The sequence below is a fragment of the Amblyraja radiata genome, chromosome 33 (assembly GCF_010909765.2).
Source record: "Amblyraja radiata isolate CabotCenter1 chromosome 33, sAmbRad1.1.pri, whole genome shotgun sequence".
Taxonomy (NCBI): domain Eukaryota; kingdom Metazoa; phylum Chordata; class Chondrichthyes; order Rajiformes; family Rajidae; genus Amblyraja; species Amblyraja radiata.
Window position 1 is genome coordinate 26,299,231 of NC_045988.1, and position 24,919 is coordinate 26,324,149.

The 24,919-nt window shown below is 41.6% G+C and overlaps 1 non-coding gene across 1 annotated transcript; it reads right to left on the minus strand.

The window, feature by feature from the left end:
• Positions 1–13,200: 13,200 nt before the first annotated feature.
• On the minus strand, positions 13,201–13,392 carry LOC116991409. The gene has a single exon (XR_004416782.1). It is a non-coding gene; the product is annotated as a U2 spliceosomal RNA (small nuclear RNA).
• Positions 13,393–24,919: the final 11,527 nt, after the last annotated feature.

Consider the following 24,919-nt stretch of genomic DNA (forward strand, 5'->3'; position numbering starts at 1 on the left):
GTATCTGCTATGATCCTTGTGTATGGGTATTAGATAGTAAGCATCTTTGAGATCAATGCTTGCCATGTAGTATCCTTTGGAAATCAGTTGTCTAGCAGTGACAAATGTTTCCATTTTGAGATGTATATACTTAATAAACTTGTTTAGTGATGTTAAGTCAATGATGATGCGACATCCACCATCTTTTTTGGTTTTGGTGAATATATTGGATACAAATTCCAAGGGTTCATGTTTGGTCTTTTCTATGACCCCCTTTGTGATAAGTCTCACCAGTTCAGCTTGTCCCTCCCGTTGCTCTTTGACGGAGGGAGAAAATACCCTTTGGGGCCAATGTTGAACTGGCGGCATTTTTTCTGATATAAACTGAATTTTATATCCACTAATGCTGTTGAGTATATACTTGTCACTCGTGACCATACCCCATGCTTCTTTAAACAAGTGTAATCACCCCCCTGTTAGTAAAGCACCCTTATTCTCTATATGCTGGTAGGAACCAGACCCACCTACCTCCATGGTTATTGGCGATTCTGTTTCTTCATTTTCCTGAAGGTTCTGTTCTGACGTGCTGGCGATGTTGGGGGGAGGCGCATTTTCCAGGGGGTCCGCTGCGGGCCCTGATCTAAAAAAGATCTTTGGGGATAATGTGCAGACCCCAAGCGTTCACCAGTCCCATATTGCGGACGTCGACTGGTGGTTGCCGTGGGGTGCTGCCGCTTGGGTATCGGAGGTCTTGGTTTGCTCGTCCCGGGGCCTGCCTTCATTAGGCCGAAGGTTTTTGATGCTTCCTCCATCTCCTTCAGTCTTTTATCTTTCCCAAATAGCAGCGCGTCCGTCTCCGCAGCTGGGGTTTTACACAAGCCAGCAAATTTGGGATTGAGGGCAGGTCTTATGATTTCCCTCCGGAGATTGTTGATCTCAAATTGTGTGGTACACATTAATGCCAGCACATCCTGCTGGCAGGTATCCATCTCCGTGGTCTCCACGGAACGAGCAAAGGCTGTGATGGCCGACGTCAGGAGCCTTAGGATCCGCTGTAGCTTGAGTTCTTGGGCACGGATGTGTGACCCCACATGCCCCCAGATTTGGCTGTTGACACTTTTTACTTTGAGGGCCTCACAGTTTTCTGGTGCTGTGTGTTGTTCCAGCACCTCAGCGAGCACCTTTTCCAGTAATGGTTTATTGGATAGATGGTTGATGCTGGCCGCCATTCTTGGTTCCAGCGGTGCTCAAGCCCGTGGGGTTGCTACAAAGCGGTCCACCACACCCAACAGCTCTTCCTGTTCCTGCACCTCTGGCATACTCCCGAATTCGTCCGCCTGCCCCTGTTCCAGACCAGCCCAGCCCTGGTCACCAATGCTAGCCTCCAGTAATGAGGGAGCAGACGGCAGTGCACAAGACACTGTGGAGGAGGTACCTGTCCTTCCTCCCCGGGAGCGCTCTTGCTGCGTGTCCCGGTGGAGCATCTGCTCCAGGAGCTGCTGAATGCAGCTCAGGCAGCTGTCTCTCCTCCGCTTTGGTGGAGACATGTCCCCCTCCGACGAATCGGAAATGACCGGCCGGTTGGACTTCCTGGCCGCTTTCCCAGTCCGCCATGCAGGCTTTGGCGAGACTGGGCTTGGCTCGGTCTCGGGGATAGCGAAACGCTCTGAGAGCGACGCTGCGGCCGGTTACTGCGCCGCTGGAATGGAACGCTCCTCTGGTGGAGTTGAAGCGGGGGCAGTTCTCTTTGAGAGTTTTCTGTGTTGTGTCGACATTCTGAAAGGCAAACACAACTCCAACTCTGCTCCGTTATTCCACGCGCACCATATACTTACCTGACGGTCCGTTTTAAAGTGCAGCTGGAGAGCCTGACTCCAGCTGCCGCCGCTGTTGCACTGCTGGCGTAATGCCGCGCCTGCGCACTGAGTGGGTTCTTCACGTAGTCACTCACGTGACTCCGAAGTAAAATCAGTACATGAACAGCGACGAAATTACAGGACGCATACAGTGACAACGCTTCAGCACACGAAAAGCGACGAAAATATCGCACTCGAAAAGCGAGGTAAATTCAGGACACAAAACGCGACAAAACCTCAGGACACATAATTTCAGGACGTGAAAAGCAACGAAAATTCAGGACTCGAAAGGCGACAAAAATTCAAAACGCCAAAAGCGACAAATTCAAGGACGCATGAAGCGACAACATTTCAGGACATGAATACTGACAACATTTCGGCAAACGAAAAGTGACGAACCAGGATGTGAAAAGCGATGAAAATTCAGCATGCGTCAAAACCTCAGGACGCATAAAGACACAAAATTTCAGGACGTGAAAAGCAACAAATTTTCAGCACGAGAAAAGCGACAAACATTCGGCCTGCAAAAAGCGATGAAAATTCAGCACTTGAAAAGTGATGAACCTTCAGGACGTAAAACGCGACGAAACTTCAGCATGCGAAAGACGAAAATTCAGGACGTGAAAAGCGGCGCAATTTCAGGATGTGTAAAGCGACGAAATTTCAGCACACGAAAAGTGCTGAAATTTCGGCACACAAAATGCAACGAAGATTCAGCATGCAAAAAGCGATGAAAATTCGGCACACAAAAAGTGGCGAAAATTCGGCACAGAAAAAGCGGTGAAAATTCAGCATGCGAAAAGCGACGAAAATTCAGGACGTGAAAGGTGACAAAAATCAAAAACGCCAAAAGCGACATAAATACAGGATGCGATAAGTGACAAAATTTCACCTCAGGAAAAGCGATGACATTTCAGCATGTGAAAAGCGATGACATTTCAGCATGTGAAAAGCGTAAAAAATGAAGCGCGTGAAAAGCGACGAAAATTCAGCATGCGAAAAGCGACAAAAATTCAGCACGCGAAAAGCGACAAAAATTCAGCACGCAAAAAGCGACAAAAATACAGCACCCGAAAAGCGACGTAAATTCAGGACGCGAAGAGCGGCAAAACCTCATGATGCATAAAGCGACAAAATTTCAGGACGTGAAATGCAAAGAAATTTCAGCACGAGAAAAGTGACAAAAATTCAGCCTGTTATCTGTTACTGTTGTAACACCTTTTATACGTTATAGCATAGTAATCCTGTAGTAACGTTGCTATATATTATAGTGTAACTATAATGTACTTTTGTGTATAAAAGTAGTTGTGTTAGTGCATTCGTGTTAAATTGCGCTAGAGCGTTATTTATCAAAGTATATTATGTATTATATTGTGGTATAATGTGTGATTATAATATAATGTGTTGTGTGGTATTTATTGTTATACTATCAAATTGCGATAGTGTATGTTCTGGTGCATTTTGTGTATTGTTTTATATTGTTAAGCTGTTATAATATATATATTTATTATCGCGTGTGTTGCCGTGTGTTCGTGTTATATTTTTATAGTGTTTTATTGTGCAAGACGTTATAATGTACTATAGTGTGTTATGTGTTATAGTGTATTATATTCTGCAACATAATGAATAATAATGTTATTTGGTGTTAACTTTACCCGGCGCTGCAACGTGTGCGCGAGTGGGCGTGAGAAAATTCCCTTTTCTCCAACCTGTTGAACTCGATGTTTTTCAGGTTGTTTAGCAGAGAAATCGCTCCGACATCCGTTTTTTAAAATTATCACTGGATAATTGATAGCAGGAGTAAAATAAAAATCGTCTTCAAAAACCATCAACGCCGACAACGGGGCGGTTCTCACGTACGGGACAAAGCAAACGTAATTTACGGGAATTAAACACTAAATTCCTTCCATTTGGCCTATAAATTCATGACAATTAGATTTAAAATCATGTGATATTGTGAATTATAGTGTTATTGTTATAATGTATCATTCAGTGCAATAAGCTATAGCACTAACACTACGTTATACTGGTTTATAGTGTCACATCGTATGCATTATAATACAGAACATTATAACACACTTTTAACACACTATAATACCATAACTATATACTATAATGCACTAAAACAATATTGCGCACTAATATGGTCTAATACACAAAAGCACACTAACATTATAACATATTATATAATACTATATAACAAGTTATAATACGTTATAAACGTAATTACACATTCTAATGCACTAGTACAAACTACAATACTATTACACTAACAGTATAAAATTACATAATATACCACCTAAATACACTATCATCTAATACACCGTGATACACTATAACACTATATATACTCTATCACATAATACACGAAGCACTCACAATTTAACGCTCTATTATCACAGTCTAACTGTAATACACAATAACATACCATACACACTATACTATAACACGCTATAACTATGATGAATGAGCTAGATCGAGAGATATAACCATATAACCGTATAACCATATAACAATTACAGCACGGAAACAGGCCATCTCGACCCTTCTAGTCCGTGCCGAACACGTATTCTCCCCTAGTCCCATGTACCTGCGTTCAGACCATAACCCTCCATTCCTTTCCCGTCCATATTACTATCAGATTTATTTTTAAATGTTAAAAACGAACCTGCCTCCACCACCTTCACTGGAAGCTCATTCCACACAGCCACCACTCTCTGAGTAAAGAAGTTCCCCCTCATGTTACCCCTAAACTTCTGTCCCTTAATTCTCAAGTCATGTCCCCTTGTTTGAATCTTCCCTACTCTCAGTGGGAAAAGCTTATCCACGTCAACTCTGTCTATCCCTCTCATCATTTTAAAGACCTCTATCAAGTCCCCCCTTAACCTTCTGCGCTCCAAAGAATAAAGCCCTAACTTGTTCAACCTTTCACTGTAACTTAGTTGCTGAAACCCAGGCAACATTCTAGTAAATCGCCTCTGTACTCTCTCTATTTTGTTGACATCCTTCCTATAATTAGGCGACCAAAATTGTACACCATACTCCAGAATTGGCCTCACCAATGCCTTGTACAATTTTAACATTACATCCCAACTTCTATACTCAATGCTCTGATTTATAAAGGCCAGCACACCAAAAGCTTTCTTTACCACCCTATCTACATGAGATTCCACTTTCAGGGAACTGTGCACAGTTATTCCCAGATCCCTCTGTTCACCTGCATTCTTCAATTCCCTACCATTTACCATGTACGTCCTATTTTGATTTGTCATGCCAAGATGTAGCACCTCACACTTATCAGCATTAAACTCCATCTGCCATCTTTCAGCCCACTTCCAACTGGCATAAATCTCTCTGTACACTTTGAAAATCTACTTCATTATCCACAACCCCACCTATCTTAGTATCATCTGCATACTTACTAATCCAATTTACCACACCATCATCCAGATCATTGATGTACATGACAAACAACAGTGGACCCAACACAGATCCCTGTGGCACCCCACTAGTAATATAACTATGGTTGGAGATGGAGATTGAGCTCGAGATAATGATATCCTAGAAATAAACCATCATACACAATTACATTCTAAGAAACACACACTAAGATGTACTAAGATAACTAATCCTAAGATAACTAAGATAACATTATAAAATACTTTATAATACACTAATTATATTATACATTATAAACTCACCAACAATATTTCAGTATAACATTTTACAATATTTTACAAAACTCGCTATACCCACCATATAAATATAGTACTATTTACCTCAATACACAATAACACGCTATAATACACTATAACACACACTAACACACGACAATACACAACTATAATAGAATCGCACTATAACACACCATCATAAAGGTAACAAACTATTACTAACACTATATAATAATAATAATAATAATAATAATAATAATAATAATAATAATAATAATAATAATAATAATAATAATAATAATAATAATAATAATAATAATAATAAATTTCATTTATGGGCGCCTTTCAAGAGTCTCAAGGACACCTTACAAAAATTGAGCAGGTAGAGGAAAAACATGTAAGGGGAATGAAATAAATAGTAGAGACATGACTAGTACACAAAGTAAAGACAGAATTCAATACAAAACACAGTTTGAGGCAATTAATGCACAGATGAAAAGAGACGGGGACATGGGGCTAAGGATAGGCAGAGGTGAAGAGATGGGTCTTGAGGCGGGACTGGAAGATGGTGACGGACACGGAATTGCGGATCAGTTGGGGGAGGGAGTTCCAGAGCCTGGGAGCTGCCCTGGAGAAGGCTCTGTCCCCAAAACTGCGGAGGTTGGACTTGTGGATGGAGAGGAGAGCGGCTGATGTGGATCTGAGGGACCGTGAGGGTTGGTAGGGGGAGAGGAGGTCAATGAAATATGGGGAGGTCAGATGGTGGAGGGCTTTGTAGGTGAGGATCAGGATTTTGTAGGTGATCCGGTGGGAGATGGGAAGCCAGTGAAGTTGTTTGAGGACTGGAGTGATGTGATGCCAGGATTTGGTATGGGTGATGAGTCGGGCGGCTGCGTTCTGGACCAGTTGGAGTCGGTTGATGTAAGTGGAGCTGATGCCAAGGAGAAGTGAGTTGCAATAGTCCAGTCGGGAGGAGATGAAGGCATGGATGAGTCTTTCAGCAGCGGGCGGTGTGAGAGAGGGTCTGAGTTTGGCGATGTTGCGGAGATGAAAGAAGGAGGTTTTAATGACATGGCGGATGTGAGGCTCAAGGGAGAGGGTGGAATCAAAGATCACGCCAAGGTTGCGGGCCTGGGGAGATGGGGAGACAGTGGTGCCGTCGATGGTGAGAGTGGGGTTATTGATTTTGCTGAGTGTGGCTTTGGAGCCTATGAGGAGGAATTCTGTCTTATCGCTGTTGAGTTTGAGGAAATTATGTTGCATCCAGGTTTTTATAGCTGACAAACAGGAGTTGATATGGGAGAGGGGGGGTTGTGGGGGGATTTGGCGCCAAGGTAAATCTGGGTGTCATCAGCGTAACAGTGGAAGTCCAGATTGAAGTGGCGGAGTATCTGACCAAGGGGGAGGATGTAGATGATGAAGAGGAGGGGGCCGAGTATGGAGCCTTGGGGAACGCCTTGAGTGACTGCGGCTGTGTGTAATATAGTGTAATACTGATTTATAGTGTTTCATTGTGCTATAATTATAGAAGATTCTAGTGCGTTAAGCGAATATTTATTATCTTATTGTTATATTGCTACATATGTATTATGATATGTTGTGTTGTATAGTCGTATTAATGTGTTATAGTGTATTATAGTGTCTACTATAAGTTAGTGAAGGAATAAATTGACCGGTGTTAAAGTGCATTATATTATTATATTATAATAATTATATTATTATATTATGTTCGGGTGATTATTCGTATATAGCGCATAAGGGTGAAGAAATGTGTTATATTGCGTTGTAGTGCATTATTGTGAAAGAGCGTATTGTTTATTGCGTTGTTATAGCGTTATAATAACATTATAATACAATATAAAGTTAGAACACTATAACACACTGTTAACACACCTTAACGCAATCTAAAACTAATATACAATATATGTATTTAAATTATTGTCATGCATTTATAGGTCAAATGGAAGGAAGTTAGTGTTGAATTCCCGTAAATTACGTCTATATGCTTTTTATTTTACACCTGCTATTAAATTATCCAGGGTTCATTTTTTAAAAATTGATAAACTATCATCACTAACACACCATAATACACGAAGCACTATCACAACACTATATACAGTCTAACAATATTACATTATAAAACTATACACACTATAACACGCGTAAATACACAATCACACTAAGATATACTACAACACATTTAGACATTTAAACAATATCTTTATATTACAATGCAATAAATATGATTGAGCGCGATCGATAGACAGAAAGAGGCATGGTTGGAGATAGATATATAGAGAGAATGGTTACAGTGTGGAAGAAAGTTTTAAAGTGTATCATATTGTGTATTTTGTTATATTGTGTTATAGTGTGTTAGGGTGATTTACGTTATAGCGTGATAAAATGAGATTGCGTTGATTTATAATGCAATTATAGCTAGCGTTATAATAGCATTATAAATGTAGTGTTATAAGGTATATCATGTGTTGTAGTGCAAACATCTTCGTGTTAAAGTGTTATAATGTACTATTGTGTATGAAAGTGTGTTTAACTATTATGTTATATTATAGTATAATGTGTGATAATGTGTATTGTAGTGCTATTGGGTGTAGTGCGATAGTGAGTTTTATAGATAGATGTATTTAGACACACTACAACACAATACAACACAACATCGTGTTATCGTATCATAGTGTTACATATGTGTTATAATAATAACACATATGTAACACTATGATACGATAATACATTCTTAACACTAGAATCTGCTATAACTATATCACAATGAAACTATCAATCAGTATAATGTAGTTATAGTTTATATAGTGTGTTATTGTATATTTTAGTCCATTATTTTAGTTAAAGGGAGAATCTATTATAGTGATATAATGTTTTATAATGCATTAGAACGTGTTGTGCTATCGTGTATTAATATGTGTTATAACGTCTAATTGTGTATTATGTGTTACAGTGTGTTGTAGTACAATAGAAGTAATTGTACAGTGGGTTACAGTAATGTTATAAAATGTTATAGTGATACTGTATGTATTATAATGTAATGTATTAGTGTATTATCGTATATAATGTTTTAAAGGATGTACTATTATAAACTATAATGTTGTAGTTTATAATGTGTAAAAAACGATTGCACTAACACTATTAATTATAACAATTATTCCCGCCCTACAATATTATATTATAATCACACCTTAATATTCTTACACATAACACAGCAAAATACAATATAACACATAATATATAATCATACGTTAATATTCTTACACACACATTATAACACATAATATATTATAACGCTCTAGCACAATATAACATTATAATACACAATAATTGTCAAGTCAAACTGAAATGAAAGAACAGGTGCAGAGAAATGCTACAATTGAAATCACGAGACAGTGATTAAAGTGGGCGGAACCCCAGCCTGCCGAGTTCTGCCTGGGGGTCAAAAGGGCACACAGCACCAGAAGCCAGTGAAGGAGAGACAAGAAACTTGCGAGCAGAGAACTTGAACAGTAAATCAAAAGGACTGTCCGAAAAGACTGCCGCGAGAGCCAGAAAAGGCAAGCAGGACTGATTTTCTACAGACCCGATTGGCAGCCGGTAAGGACTGAACTCTAAATGGACTGAGTCGAAGACTGCAGTCCCAGAGACTCTGTTTAACCCTTTAAAAGCTGTGAAGTATAATGTAAAGTATTAGTGTATTATCGTATATAATGTTTTAAAGGATTACTATTATAAACTATTATGTTGTATTATAGTTTATAATAGTACATCTTTATCTCGAGCTCAATCTCTATCTGCAACCATATCTATCGATCTTGCAATCATCTTTATTGCATTGTAATGTTAGATTGTAGTATAATGTATATTATAATGTGTTACAGTTATGTTTTGTAGAGCATTAGTGTGATAGTGTATTTATGCATTTTATAGTGTGTTCTAATGCGTATAGTGTTACAGTGTATCTGTGACTGTAATGTGCTTGTGCTGTATGTATTATAATGTATTATAGTATAATTTGTGATAATGTGTATTGTGCTATTGGGTGTAGTGTTTGTGACTTTTATAATTTAGATGTTACGTTATTTATTTTGTGTGTGTATGATACTGTGATAAAATGTATCATAGTATTAGTGTGTAATATTGGAATGTGTTATTATTATATCGTTTTATATAGTATATAGTATAATGTTAGTTAAATTACACTATATTAATGTGATATAGATTTAGTGCTTTATGGTGTGTTATTGTGTATTATAGTGTGTTAAATGTGTTATAGTGTGTTATAGTGTTATAATGCATTATAAACTATAGTTTATAAAGTGTAAAAAACGATAGCACTAACAATTAGTTTCTATGGTTGATAATCCTACATTTACTGCAGTCTGTTGTAGTATTGTAGTGTGATGTAACTTCATTATAGTTACAGTGATACTGTGATATTTACAGTATTACAGCAGCGCTATAATATAGTTGTATTGTAATATATTGCTTATAGCATTATAACCTACTATATATATATATACATAAAATACTATAAAAATGTAGAACGATACCAAACTAATTCGGTAGTGTATTATAATGAGTTATTAAAGTGTATTATGTTGTGGTGATCTATTTTGATGTGAGTGTATTATAGTTATAGTCATATTGAGCTTGTGGTATAATGTATCAAGTAATATTATGTGCTATATTGTATTATATTGTGTTATAATGTATTATTGTGAGTAACAATATTAACGAGTGATTATAATATAGTGGTGTAGTTATATATTTCGGTGTTATATTATATTGTAATGTGTGTGTTAGACTGTGATAATGTGTTTCATATGTGTAATATTATATTAGAATATGTTATTATATGTTATAATGTGTTATATCGTTTTATAGTATTATATAGTATATAGTTATACTATTATTGTGTTATAGTGAGCGCTTCGTGTATTATGATGTGTTACAGTGTATATATCAAGTGTTATAGTGTATGGTATATTACATGATAGTGTATTTAGGTGATATTATATTGTAGTGTGTTATGCTGTGTTAAAGTGTATCATAGTATTGTAGTTTATAATAGTGTATTAGATTGTGTTATTACGTGTTATAATGGATTATATCATTTTATATAGTATTCCATACCTTAGTATTGTTATAATGTTAATACGCTTTTGTGTATTAGACTATATTAGTCTGTAATATTGTTTTAGAGTGCGTGTGATAGTGTATTATAGTGTGTTATACTGTTATAATCTATTATGTATTATAGTGTTACGGTGTGATACTGTGTTATATTATTATAGATAGATCCTTTATTGTCATTCAGACCTTTCGGTCTGAACGAAATTATGTTGCCTGCAGTCATACACAGAATAGTAAGATTAAACGAGAACTTACCAGTTTGAAGTTTGATCTGTATTTTATGAGGAGTTACGATGAGGGATTACGTGAAGAACCCGCTCAGTGCGCAGGCGCGGCATACTTCCAAGCAGCGGTGTGGAATCACAGATAGACACAGTTATTTGAAGTAAACATAGTAAAGATAAGGAGACATCAATTTATTAGTTTGATCCATATAATGAGGGTGGGAGCGGAGGGCACGTAATCCCTCATCGTAACTCCTCATAAAATACAGATCAAACTTCAAACTGGTAAATTCTCGTTTAATCTTACTATTTTACTTCGGAGTCACGTGAGTGACTACGGGAAGACTTCAAAGCTCTGTGATTTCAAACCGTGTAACAGTTCATACTTCACTCGCTGCCGAAGTCATTCGAGGGAGGAAGTATGTTATCGTAATCAACCATGAATCTGTTTGTAAAAACAATAATGGTGTTATTAACAACAACAAGACCAATTGCTCCCCCGGGCTTAAATTATATATTTTTTGCAGATTCTTTTTCTGCAAACGATACAGGTTCTGTCAGTGGTTTGTTATAAAAGTTTGGAACGTATACTCCCTAGACCACCCTGCAGTAGCCAGGATGTGGTCCATAGGCTCGTCCATCCTCTTAGTTACTGACGTGGAAGCTGTCCTGGTGGAATAAGATTTTATAAACGTTAGTATTTACTCCAGCAACTCCCAGTACCTGCTTGAGCCACTAGAGATAGTTTAGCTCGTCACCCGACCATGAGGTTTCCTGTGGCTGACCCATAAGGCTTTTTCCTCTCCCTCGGTATTCCTTATTGTGTCGATCTCTAAGTGGGTCATGACACATAAAACGTGGTTCAGGTAGGTATGCCCGGAATTTCATGACTGGACCTGATGTTCCTGGTCTGTTCTGTTTGGCCAACCCTTGAATGGGCATGTGACACTATCTGGTGTTATAACCATGTTGTCCCATCGCAGTAGATGGGAGAGCTGGCTCTTTGTGTTGATGTAAGGTCACCAGCATGTCCATCTTCAGGGTAGGCTGTTCCAGGGTGAGTGACCTGACTGGTGATCATCCCCTAAGGTATGTCAGGATTTCACTGACATCCCAATTTGGGTGTACCTATTTCTGGGGAATGGATTGATATACCTCTCCTGTATCTGATCACCAGTGAGCGGTACCCAAGTTGAGTAGGCTAACAGAACATGTCCTTCATTGTGGTGAAGACCTGCCAGGAGCTCCATTTTTTTTGTTTTTTTTTTTTTGTTTTGGTTATAGTTGAATGTGTAATTCCTGTTTTGGAAAACAGTGTACCATTTCTTGATGCTCCTCAGGTATGTTCCCTAGGATATGCGACGGAATACTGTCATCAGGTTGATAGTGCTGCTGATCCAAGCACAGCAATGGTCTTCCCAATTCTGCAATTCTTTTAATGACCATGTCGAGGATCACTGGGAACCATGCTTGTGGACTTGGTCCACTGTAATTTGCGTAGTACCCGACTGATGAAGCCGTAGTACCTATTGAAGAGGTAGAAGGAAAGGAAAACATAGAGATTAGGTTCCCCCCACCCCTCAATACGCGGGAATGTCTCCATTGCCGCTGCCTTGAGATTGGTTTCATGTGACGTAAATTAGTACGTGGTGATTTAATTGGATATAAGGAATTGATATCTGGCGTCCATATTGCTTAGTGATTTCAGCAAATATTTTTGGTTTAAATGTATGTTTACAGTATTTAGCTAACCTGATAGGTGAGTTACTGATGGTCAAACATGTTTGACGACATACGGTTTCCAATTGTTAATAAATTGTCACCTAATATCGATGTTCTCCGCCCAAGTGGTTTGGTATATGCCACCACTGATGTTGTTATCTTATAAACGAACATGCAAATTTGGTGGATTACTGAGCAAATGCTTCACTAGAATTAAGTAAGTTAATATATAACATGTTTAAGTCAATTCATATTGGCATTAAGTATTACAAGCTCAGTAACACATCAGGACACATAAGATGTTACTCAAAACAGGTGGAAGTGTACAACCATAATCCTTCCTGCCGATAAATTCCATGATAACACTACAGATTAATCCATTTGCCCCCATATTACAGGTATGGAGATAGTTTTGAACACTAGTATCTCAGCTCATAGGAAAGGTACAAAGTTCAGTAGCTGGTAATGCTGCTATATCCCAATTACTTTGCCACGTAGTTGATTGGTGGTTAATGCACCATGACTGATAGTCTTAATGAATACCAGATAACAACGTTGTGGATGGTCAACGTAAATATCTGGATATATATTTTGTGCACCGTTCCCAGAGGCACTGCAATACTGGGTCGATGCGTGGAGTGGACGGAGCAAGCCCCTATTCCATCTCCCTGTTCCAAAATTCAATTTAATATATGGTCCCTAGATAAGGGCCGTATCAGATTATTAAACTGATAAGAACAGATACTACACTTGATCTTAGCCAAAAGGCCGAGAAGCGATGCAGCTAAAGCTGTATCCAAGGATAGTTTGTCGTTAATATATAGACATGCCATGACGGAATGTTTCTAAGTGTCAGGGCTAGTTGATTCTGGATAACTTTGACTTAAATGCCGCAACGCTCATCATGGTTACTCCATCCAGGTAATTGCGGTATATCCGAAACTTATATGAGAAGGTACTGAATAGTGTGCATCTTCAAGGTCGATGTCTACCATAAAGTATCCTTGGATCATGGTAGTAGTTACAAATCCCATGAATGGGTATACCTGGTGAAATACTCAAGTGGTTTATCAACGATGGTGCGACATTCACCATCGTGGGAGGGTAGACCACTTGGGGTGCTTGCTGAATTGGTGGCAAGATATTAATTCTATTCCCCTTGTATTTATTTTTTGGTATATAACTACCAAGAGTGATAGCTTCCTAACCAGGCGCGATTCATCCACCCCTTGTTAGTACAACCCTTAACCTTTATGTGATGGTAGGAACCATACTTATCTGTCTTCATTGTTGTTTTCTTCGGTTTCTGGTTCCTTGTTCTTGTAGGGACGATGTTTGTTGGGGGGTGGCGCATTTTCCCCTGGGGCCTGCTCTGGGCCGTGGCCTAAAATGCTACGGGTTTGGCATGCAGGCCCCGAGCTTTCACCAGTACCATGAGGAAGACGCCCCTGGTGGACACGTAGAGGTACTGCTGTCTGGTTCAGTGTGGTGCTCATTCCAGACTCTGCCCTCTTGTGCCGAATAGTTTGAACACTTCGTCCAGTTTTTTAGGACTGGTTTGGTAAGTGCCAGGTAGCAGGATCTGTGCTTGTGAGGTCGGCGTTCTCATAGTCCTGTTAATTTCATAGATTGAGGGCAGGTTTGTGAGTTCATTTCAGAAGTTATGAGGTATACCGTTGAACAGTAGGGTCAGGTGTTTTGCCATACTACCCTGCCCTTCTGGAATGAGCAGGTGGACATGATAGCCGACGTCAGGTTACCAAATGCATTTTTAAAATATTTAGGTTAAATGCGCTGCTCAATGTATCCCCCAATAATGGCGGGCACTTTGAGTAAATGCAATTTAGGGGAGGCGTGATAAAACCAACGCCTCATGGCTACCTGTCTTGGAGAGGTTTTTTGGAAAAGACAGGTAGTAAGCTGGCCATCAGTTGAGACTGAAAAGCCATCTCGCTAGTGGTGGAGCCACATAGCGGCCACACCCAGCAGCTCTTCCTGATCCTGTACCTCAAGCATACTCCCGATATTGTTCAGCCAGTGACCCCTCTTCATGACCAGCCCAGCCACTGGTCACCCCAAAGCTAACCACACTAAGGAGGAAGTGATGGGCAGTGCCTAGGCACTGTGGAGGGTATGCCTGAACCCTCCAGCGAGACTGCCCCTCAAGTAGCGTGTCTCGCAGGAGCTCCTGCTCCAGGAGCCGCTCCAGCGGCTCAGGCGGCTGTCTCTCTCCCATGCGGGTGGAGAGATGTCCCCTCCGACAAGTCGGAAGCCACCGGCCGGATGCCTCTTCGGATGGCTGAACATCCAGCCCGCAGCTCAGGCACTAGCGGGACTGGCTTCGGCGCGGTGTGGGGATAGCGGTGCGCCCGGTAAATGTTCCTACCGCCTTCTTCTGGAGCTTTGGTGCCTTGTAGTAGTGAGAGCGCCCCTCTAGCAGTGCGTCTCGCAGGCACCTGCTCCGAGAGCCGCTCCAGCGGCTCAGGCGGCTCTCTCTCCCCCCGTGCGGGTGGAGAGACGTCCCGTCCCAAATCCGGAACACCTGCCGGATGCCTCTTCGGGTGGCTATACATCCAGCCCGCTATCGGGCTGGGCTCGGCACGGTGTCGGGGAATTGCGGAACACCGGGTAAACGCTCCTACCGCCTGTTGCTGCCCCCCTTCCCCCCGACGGGAAACGTTCCTCCTTGAACGGGGGACAGTTTTGTTCCAGAGCCTTTTTCTCTGCCTGTAAAACACAAGCAGATAAAGGGGCTCCCCTGTAAAAGAAACCCGACCTCAGGATACTCACCTGACGGTCCGTTTCTCTGTTGCGGGAGTGCCTAACTCCCGCTGCCGCTGTTGCACTGCTGGCGTAATGCCACGCCTGCGCACTGAGCGGGTTCTTCACGTAGTCACTCACGTGACTCCGAAGTAAAATCAATAATAACAAACCATACAATAAACACAAATTAAACATCCACCACAGTGAGTTCACCAAACACATCCTCACTGTGATGAAGGCAAAGTCTTGATCTCCGTCTCTTCCCTCCTTGTTCTCCCTCTGCGCTGAGGTGATCGATCCAGGCCGGAGATGCCACTCTCCAGTCCAGCGGACCTCCGTGGTGATGTCGCCGCCGCCGAAAGCCGGAACGCCGTCTCCGCTCCGAGACGGCCCGCCACAGCCCCAGCTCCGGGTCCCGCAGTCTCTGCTCCGGGCCGCTGCCCCAGCTCCGGGTCCCGCCCCAGCTCCGGGCCGCTGCCCCAGCTCCGGGTCCCGCAGTCTCTGCTCCGGGCCGCTGCCCCCAACTCCGGGTCCCGCAGTCTCCGCTCCGGGCCGCTGCCCCCAGCTCCGGGTCCCGCAGTCTCCGCACCGGGCCGCTGCCCCAGCTCCAGGTCCCGCAGTCTCCGCTCCGGGCCGCTGCCCCAGCTCCGGGTCCCGCAGTCTCCGCTCCGGGACGCTGCCCCAGCTCCGGGTCCCGCAGTCTCAGCTCCGAGCCGCTGCCCCCAGCTCCGGGTCCCGCAGTCTCAGCTCCGAGCCCCGCTGCATCAGCTCCAGGCCGCCGCCGAAAGCCAGAATGCCACACCAGCAAGTCGGGCCACCACTGCCTTAGCCCCGAAGACGGCCAGCCTCTCGTTGGTAAGTCCTGGCTGGCTCTGCCTCTGGAGCCTCGGGGTCGGTCGCAGGATGGGGGCCGCCAGCTCCGCCATTAGGCCTCAGCGCAGACGGGGCAGAGAAGGGGGATACGACACGAAAAAGTCGCATTCCCCCGAAGGAAGAGACAGAGAACATGTTTCACCCCCCCCCCCTAACACAACCCAACAAACCAAAACTTAACCAAAACAAGACAAAAAAAACAACAGAAAAAAGTAAAGACAGACGGACTGCAGGCGAGCCGCAGCTGTTAACAGCGCCGCCACTTCCGGTGATAACGGATGTGATGTGATAACGTGTTATACTGTATTTATAGTGTATTATGGTCTGTTTTAATGGATTGTAATAGTATATTAGAATGTGACATAATTTACTGTATCTTTCTAAGTATTTTTATAATATTTTATGTATATATATAGTAGGTTATAATGCTATTAGCAATATATTACTATATAACTGTATAATAGCAGTGCTGTAATACTGTAAATATCAGTCTCACTAACTATAATGAAGTATAATACATAACACTATAGGATTATAAACAATATAACAAACTAATAGTGTTAGTGCTATTATTTTTTACTGTTTATAATATTATGGTTTATAATGCATTATAATGCACTATAAACATTTAACACAATATAATACATAATATCACACAATAACGCACTAAAACTATAACACAAGGTATAGTTTTAGTATTAGTACAATGTAGTACGATATAATACATCATAACACATACATTCCAATATAATATTACACACTAATTGATACATTTTATCAGTATAATACACACATTAAATATATAACATAACCTCAATACAATGTCACAATCATACTACACCCAATAGCACTATAATGCACATTATCACATTATACATTATAATACACCAGCACAAACACACTACACTGCAACACATTATTACACATTATACACTCTCTCGCTTTAGCCGACTATAGCACAATAACACACTATATTATAACATAATTTAATACAATAATACAATATACCATAACACAACACTATTCTAACCTCTAGCATTGGTACGCTAAAACACCTTAATAATATAACAGGAAATCACGCAACAGTACACGCGATGATAACTATTTATCGTTATCATACTTACAGTTGAACATTATAAAACAACAGTCAATACAACAGCAAACACTAGACCACAACACATTATGATACTCTCGCAATTTGACAGACTATAACAATTATTCCCACACTACAACATTATATTATAATCAAACGTTAAATATTCTCACACTAAAGTGACAAATATTCTCACACAAAATACAATATAACACATAATATATAATCATACGTTAATATTCTTACACACATATAATATAACGCTCTAGCACAATATAACATTATAATACACCATAACACGTTATAATAGTTAACCACACTTTTATACACAATAATACATTATAACACTTTAACACTGATAGATGCACTACAACACATGTTAATATTCTTACACTACATTTATAACGCTGTAACACATTGCACTATAAATCAAAATAACGCAATATAACACATTTTATCACCTTTATACATTATATACACAATCACCCTAACCCAATATAACACAATATAACAAGATAATACACAATATAATACACTTTAACTTTCTTCCAGTTATTGTACTACCACACTGTAACCATACTCTCTATCTCCAACCACCTATCTATCGATCTAGCAATCATATTTATTGCATTGTAATATACAATACAATACAATACAATACAATTCAATTTATTGTCATTTGGACCCCTTGAGGTCCAAACGAAATGCCGTTTCTGCAGCCATACATTACAAACAAATAGACCCAAGACACAACATATTTTACATAAACATCCATCACATTGCTGTGATGGAAGGCCAAAAAAACTTTTCTCTCCACTGCACTCTCCCCCCCCATGTCAGAGTCAAAGTCAAAGCCCCCGGCGGGTGATGGCGAATTGTCCCGTGGCCATTAAAACCACGCCGGGTGATGCAAGGTCGCACACCGGGTCTTGGTGTTAGAGCCCCCGGCGCGCGCTCGCAAACTCCCGCGGCCATTCCAAGCCGCGCGGGGCGATGATGTAAGGCCCCGCTCCAGGTGCTCTTCAACTCCGCAACTCCGAAGTCGCCGCTGCGGAAGCCCCGAAAAGCGGTCTCCCTCCAGGGACCCGCGGGCTCCCGGTGCCGCCCGCCAAACCCGCAGTTGCAGCCTCCGAAACTCCGGGGGTCGGGTCGCAGCAGCGTCTACCACAGCTCCACCCGCTCTGGACTCGGCCAGCTCCGCGACGGTGAGGTGAGTAGTCAGCACCAGAGCCCCCGGTTTTCCTGTTGGAGGCCGCTCCTCGTTGCAGCCCCAACGACAACGGAGACCCGACAAAGAAAAGGTCGGGTCTCCCGTACAGGGAGAGATTTAAAAGTTACCCCCAACCCCCCCACACCACCCCCACCCCCCCACACCACCCCCACCCCCCCACACACATACCCCAACAAAAATAACAAAAACTACATTAAAACATAGACATAAAATAATAAAAAAACGCAGATGGACTGCAGAGGCCGCTGCAGACGAGAGTCGCGCCGCCTACCGGACTACCGGTGTTAATATAACAATATTGTAGTATAATGTAATTTAATGTGATAGTGCTTCGTGCTAAAGGCTGTTTAGCAGAGAAACCGCTCCGGCATGATAAAACTATCATCTAACATACCATAATATACTATATATACACTATAACACACCATAACGCTCTTTAAAACAATATAACACTAATATAGTGTAATACACACACTTTAACATTATAACATACTATATAATACTATATAAAACGATATAATACGTTACATAATAACACATTCTAATACAATATTACACTAATCTATGATACACTTTATCACAGTCTAACACATTACAATATAATATAACATCGAAATTACATCACAAACACACTACACCCAATAGCACATTACAATACAAATTACCACACATTATACTATAATATACTAACATTATAACACTACTCTACAACACACATTATTATAGTCGCAGAATATAGGAAATGAAAGCAAACGATAATACACGCGATAATAACTATAATAACTATAATAAAACAATACCCCAGCACAAACACACTACACCACAACACATTATTATACACTCGCAATTTGACAATATCAATTTATACCACACGACAATACACAATTGTAATCACACGTTAATATTGTTAAACACAATAATACATTGTAGCACTCAATCAAACTCCAATACACCAAAACAACGACACACTTTATAACACTAGAGCTCATGATAATACATGCGTGTCAAGATATGACACCAGAATACACTAGAATACAGTTATAATACAGTTTAACACATAAACACACTTTTATACACAATTTCAATATAACACATTAACGCACTAAGATATATGCACATGATATAATGTATAACACTACATATACGCTATATACGCTTAATCACCCTAACACACTATAACACAATAGAACAACACTTTCATTCACTTTTATTCTACTAGCACTTTAACACTTATAATGCACTTATAAAACACTCTAACACACATTGACACGAATTAGGCATTATAAGGCATGTAGTGTTGTGTATAGACTGTTATAATCATTATTTTATAAACGTAATAGTGCTTGGTGTATTATGGTGTTAAAATGTATATATAAAGTGTTATGGTGTATCATGGAATGCTAGTTATACTAGTAGAGCGCATTTGTGATATATTGTAATGTGTTATAATGTGTTAAAGTCTATCATAGTACTGTAGTGTGTAATAATGTAATATAATGATATTACGTGTTATAATGTTATATCTATATATAGTATTATATAATATATTATAATGTGCTTTTGTGTTTCAGAGTGCGTTATGGTGTGAACCAGGAGAAACCAGTCTAACATACTAATAGTATTAGTGCTGTACTTTATTACAATAAAGTTTATAATACATTATAACACACTTTTAACTATAAAACACTATAACACATATCGCAATCTGAAACAATATCAGATTAATAACAATATCACATTATAACACATAATAACACATTCTAATACAATATTCCACACTCTAATACTATGATTACGCAGTAACACGCACGCATTACAATATTGTATTTAGTGGTTTTATTGTATTGTTGTATTGTAATGCAGTTAAAGTGTATCATAGTACAGTTAGTGTAAATGTAATGTGTAATGTGTTATGTGTATCTTTTTATATAGTATGTTAAAATGTGCTTTTGTGTATTAGATTATATTAGTGTATTATATTGTTTTAGAGTGCCTGCTGTGTTATAGTGTTATAATGTATTATAGTGTTACGGTATGACACCAGTATAACGTATTAATAGTGTTTATTACACAGTCTAGTTTAATAACTTTTAACTATATACACTATAACACCATAATGCACTAAAACAATATACACTAATATTGTGTAATAGACTAAAACACACTTTAACATTTTAACATACTATATAATACTATATAAAACGATATCATACTATCTATCTATCGATCTAGCTCAATCATCTTTATTTCATTGTAATGTTATATTGTCGGAAAATGGATTTAGGATACAATGTTAGGTTATGTATTGTAATCCTTTAGTGTATTTATGCGTGTTATAGTGTGTTATAGTATAGTTTCATAATGTATTATTGTGTATTACTGTTATAATGTATAGTGTTAAAATGTGAGTGCTTGGTGTATTATGGTTTAAATGTATGTCGTGTTATAGTGTATCATGGAAGTTATACTATAGTAGATAGTGTATTTTGTTGTTATATTATAATGTAATGTGTTAAAGTCTATCAGTACTCTAGTGTAATAATGTATTAGAATGTGATATTACGTGATAATTATATATTTATATATTGTATTATATGATATTTTAGAGTGTGCTTTTGTGTATTAGACTATATTACTAATTTTTAATGCTTTTTGGAGTGTTATCTGGTGTGTAATATAGTGTTGTGATATTGTGTCATATCGTTAATTATTATTACTATAATAATTAACTAGATGTGACTATAATTAATGGATGTGACTATAAACCAGTATAACATACTAATAGTGTTAATGCTATAGTTTATTACACTGTAGATTCTATAATACATTAATAACTATAACGCACTACAACACTCTTAACACACTATGATACACCAATAACAACATCACATTATAACCATATCACATTATAACATTTGTGCTTTTGTGTATTAGACTATATTAGTGTATTATGTTGTTTTAGAGTGCGTTATGGTGTGTTATAGGGTGTTATACTGTGATTGTGTAGTGTATTATAGTTACCGTGACACAATAACACATTATTATAAACTGTCGCACTTAAAAACACACTACAACACACTATATTATAATCTCAGTGTAGTGCACTAGAACATTAATACAATGTAACACAATGTAACATAATATATACAATATATACACAATATAACATAATATATACAATATAAACACAATATAACATGATATAACATTAATACTAGTAATATACTATACACACCATAATTCACCACGACAACATAACACACTTTAATACACTATACCTCAATACACTGTACCGAATTAAAGTATTGTGTGTGTGTGTGATTATAATATATTGTGTTATAGGGAGAATGTAGTATAGTGATAGTGATAAGGCATTATAATATGTGGTGTTGTATTGCCGTGTATTAATCTGTGTTATAGTGCATTATAGCGTGTTATTGTGTATTATGTGTACTATATATTAGGTGTACTTCCAGCAAGGTCGCCGTACTTCCGGCCAGGTCGCCATACTTCCGTCTAGGTCGCCATACTTCCTGCCAGGTCGCAATACTTCCGGCCAGGCCGCCATACTTCCGGCCAGGTCGCCAAACCCGGCAAGGTGCCATTCTTCCGGCCAGGTCGCCATACTTCCGGCAAGTAAGGTCGCCAAACTTCTGGCAAGGTCGCCTCACTTCCGGCATGGTCGACATACGTCCGGCCAGGTAGCTATATTTCCGGCCAGGTAGCCATACTCCTGGTCAGGCCGCCATTCTTCCGGCAAGGTCGCCACACTTCCGGCATGGTAGCCTCACTTCCGGCATGGTCGACATACTTCTGGCCAGGTCGCTATATTTCCGGCCAGGTAGCCATACTCCTGGTCAGGCCGCCAGACTTCCGGCCAGGTCGCCATACTTCCGGCCAGTCCTCCATACTTCCAGCAAGGTCGCCGTAACTTCCGGCAATGCCGCCAAAATTCCGGCAATGTCGCCAAAACATCCGGCAAGGTCGCCATACTTCCGGCCAGGTTGCTATATTTCCGGCCAGGTCGCGATACTCCTGGTCAGGCCGCCATATTTCCGGCAAGGTCGCCACACTTCCTGCAAGGTAGCCATATTTCCTGCAAGGTCGCCATACTTCCGGCAAGGGTCGCCATACTTCCGGCCAGGTCGCCATACTTCCGGCTAGTTCGCCATACTTCTGGTCAGCCCGCCATACATCCGGCCAGGTCGCCATACTTCCGTCTAGGTCGCCATACTTCCTGCCAGGTCGCAATACTCCCGGCCAGGCCGCCATACTTCTGGCAAGGTCGCCATTCTCCGGCCAGGTCGCCATACTTCCGGCAAAGTCGCCATACCTACGGCAAGGTCGCCAAGCTTCCGGCAAGGTCGCCCCTCTTCCGGCAAGGTCGCCACACCTCCGGCAAGGTCGCCATACTTCCGGCAAAGTCGCCATACCTACGGCAAGGTCGCCTCACTTCCGGCAATGTCGCCACACTTCCGGCAGGGTCGCTATACTTCCGGCAAGGTCGCAACACTTCCAGAAAGGTCACCACACTTCCGGCAACATCGCCATACTTACGGCTAGGCCGCCATACTTCCCGCCAGGCCGACATACTTCCGACAAGGTCGCCATTCTTCCTGCAAGTTCGCCATACTTCCGGCAAGGTCGCCATACTTCCGGCGATGTCTCCAATGTTCCGGCAATGTCGCCAAACTTCCGGCAAGGTCGCCACACTTCCGGCAAAGTCGCCATACTTCTTGTTAGGTCGCCATACTTCCGGCTATGTCGCCATACTTCCGGCCAGGCCGCCACACCTCCCGCCAGGCCGCCATACTTCCGGCAACGTCGCCATACTTCCGGCAACGTCGCCATACTTCCGGCCAGGCCGCCATACTTCCGGCAAGGTCACCACACTTCCGGCCAGTTCGCCACACTTCCGGAAAGGTCGCCACACTTCCGGCCAGGTCGCCATACTTCATGCTATGTCGCCATACTACCGGCCAGGCCGCCACACCTCCGGCCAGGCCGCCATACTTCCGGCAACGTCGCCATAATTTCGGCAATGTCGCCAAACTTCCGGCAAGGTCACTACATCCGGCAAGGTCGCCATACTTCCGGCATGGTCGACACATTTCCGGAAGGCTCGCCACACTTCCGGCAACGTCACCATAGTTCCGGCCAGTTCGACACAATTCCGGTAAGGTCGCCATACTTACGGCAAGGTCGCCACAATTCCGGAAAGGTCGCCAAACCTCCGGCAAGTTCGCCACATTTCCTGCGTCGCCATACTTCCGGCCAGGCCGCCACACCTCCGGCCAGGCCGCCATATTTCCGGCAACATCGCCATACTTCCGGCCAGGGCGCCATATTTCAGGCAAGGTCACCACTCTTCCAGCCAGTTCGCCACACTTCCGGAAAGGTCGCCACACTTCCGGAAAGGTTGCCGTACTTCTGGTCAGGCCGCCATACTTCCGGCCAGGTCGCCATACTTCCGGCAAGGTCGCCATTCTTCTTACAAGTTCGCCATACTTCCGGCAAGGTTGCCATTCTTCCGGCAAGGTCGCCACACTTCCTGCAAGGTAGCCATACTTCCGGCAATGTCGCCAAACTTACGGCAAGGTCGCCACAATTCCGTAATAGTCGCCACACTTCCGGCAATGTCGCCATATTTCTTGTTAGGCCGCCATACTTCCGGCTAGGTCGCCATACCTCTGGCTAGGTCGCTAGACTTCTGGCTAGGTCGCCATACTTCCGGCTAGGTCGCCATACTTCCGGCAGGTTCGCCGTATTTCTGGTCAGGCCGCCATACTTCCGGCCCGGCCGCCATACTTCCGGCAAGGTCACCATACTTCCGGCCAGTTCGCCACACTTCCGAAAAGGTCGCCACACTTCCGAAAAGGTCGCCAAACTTCCGGCAAGGTCGCCGTACTTCTGGTCAGGCCGCCATACTTCTGGCAAGGTCACCATAGTTCCGGCCAGTTTACCACACTTCCGGAAAGGTCGCCACACTTCCGGAAAGGTCGCCAAAATTCCGGCAAGGTCGCTGTACTTCTGGTCAGGCCGCCATACTTCCGGCCAGGCCGCCGTACTTCCAGTCAGGTCGCCAAACTTCCAGCAAGGTCGCCATACTCTGGCAAGGTCGCCATACTTCCGGCAAGGTCGTCATACTTCCGGCAAGGTCGCCATTCTTCCTGCAAGTTCGCCATACTTCCGGCAAGGTCGCCATACTTCCGGCGATGTCTCCAATGTTCCGGCAATGTCGCCAAACTTCCGGCAAGGTCGCCACACTTCCGGCAAAGTCGCCATACTTCTTGTTAGGTCGCCATACTTCCGGCTATGTCGCCATACTTCCGGCCAGGCCGCCACAC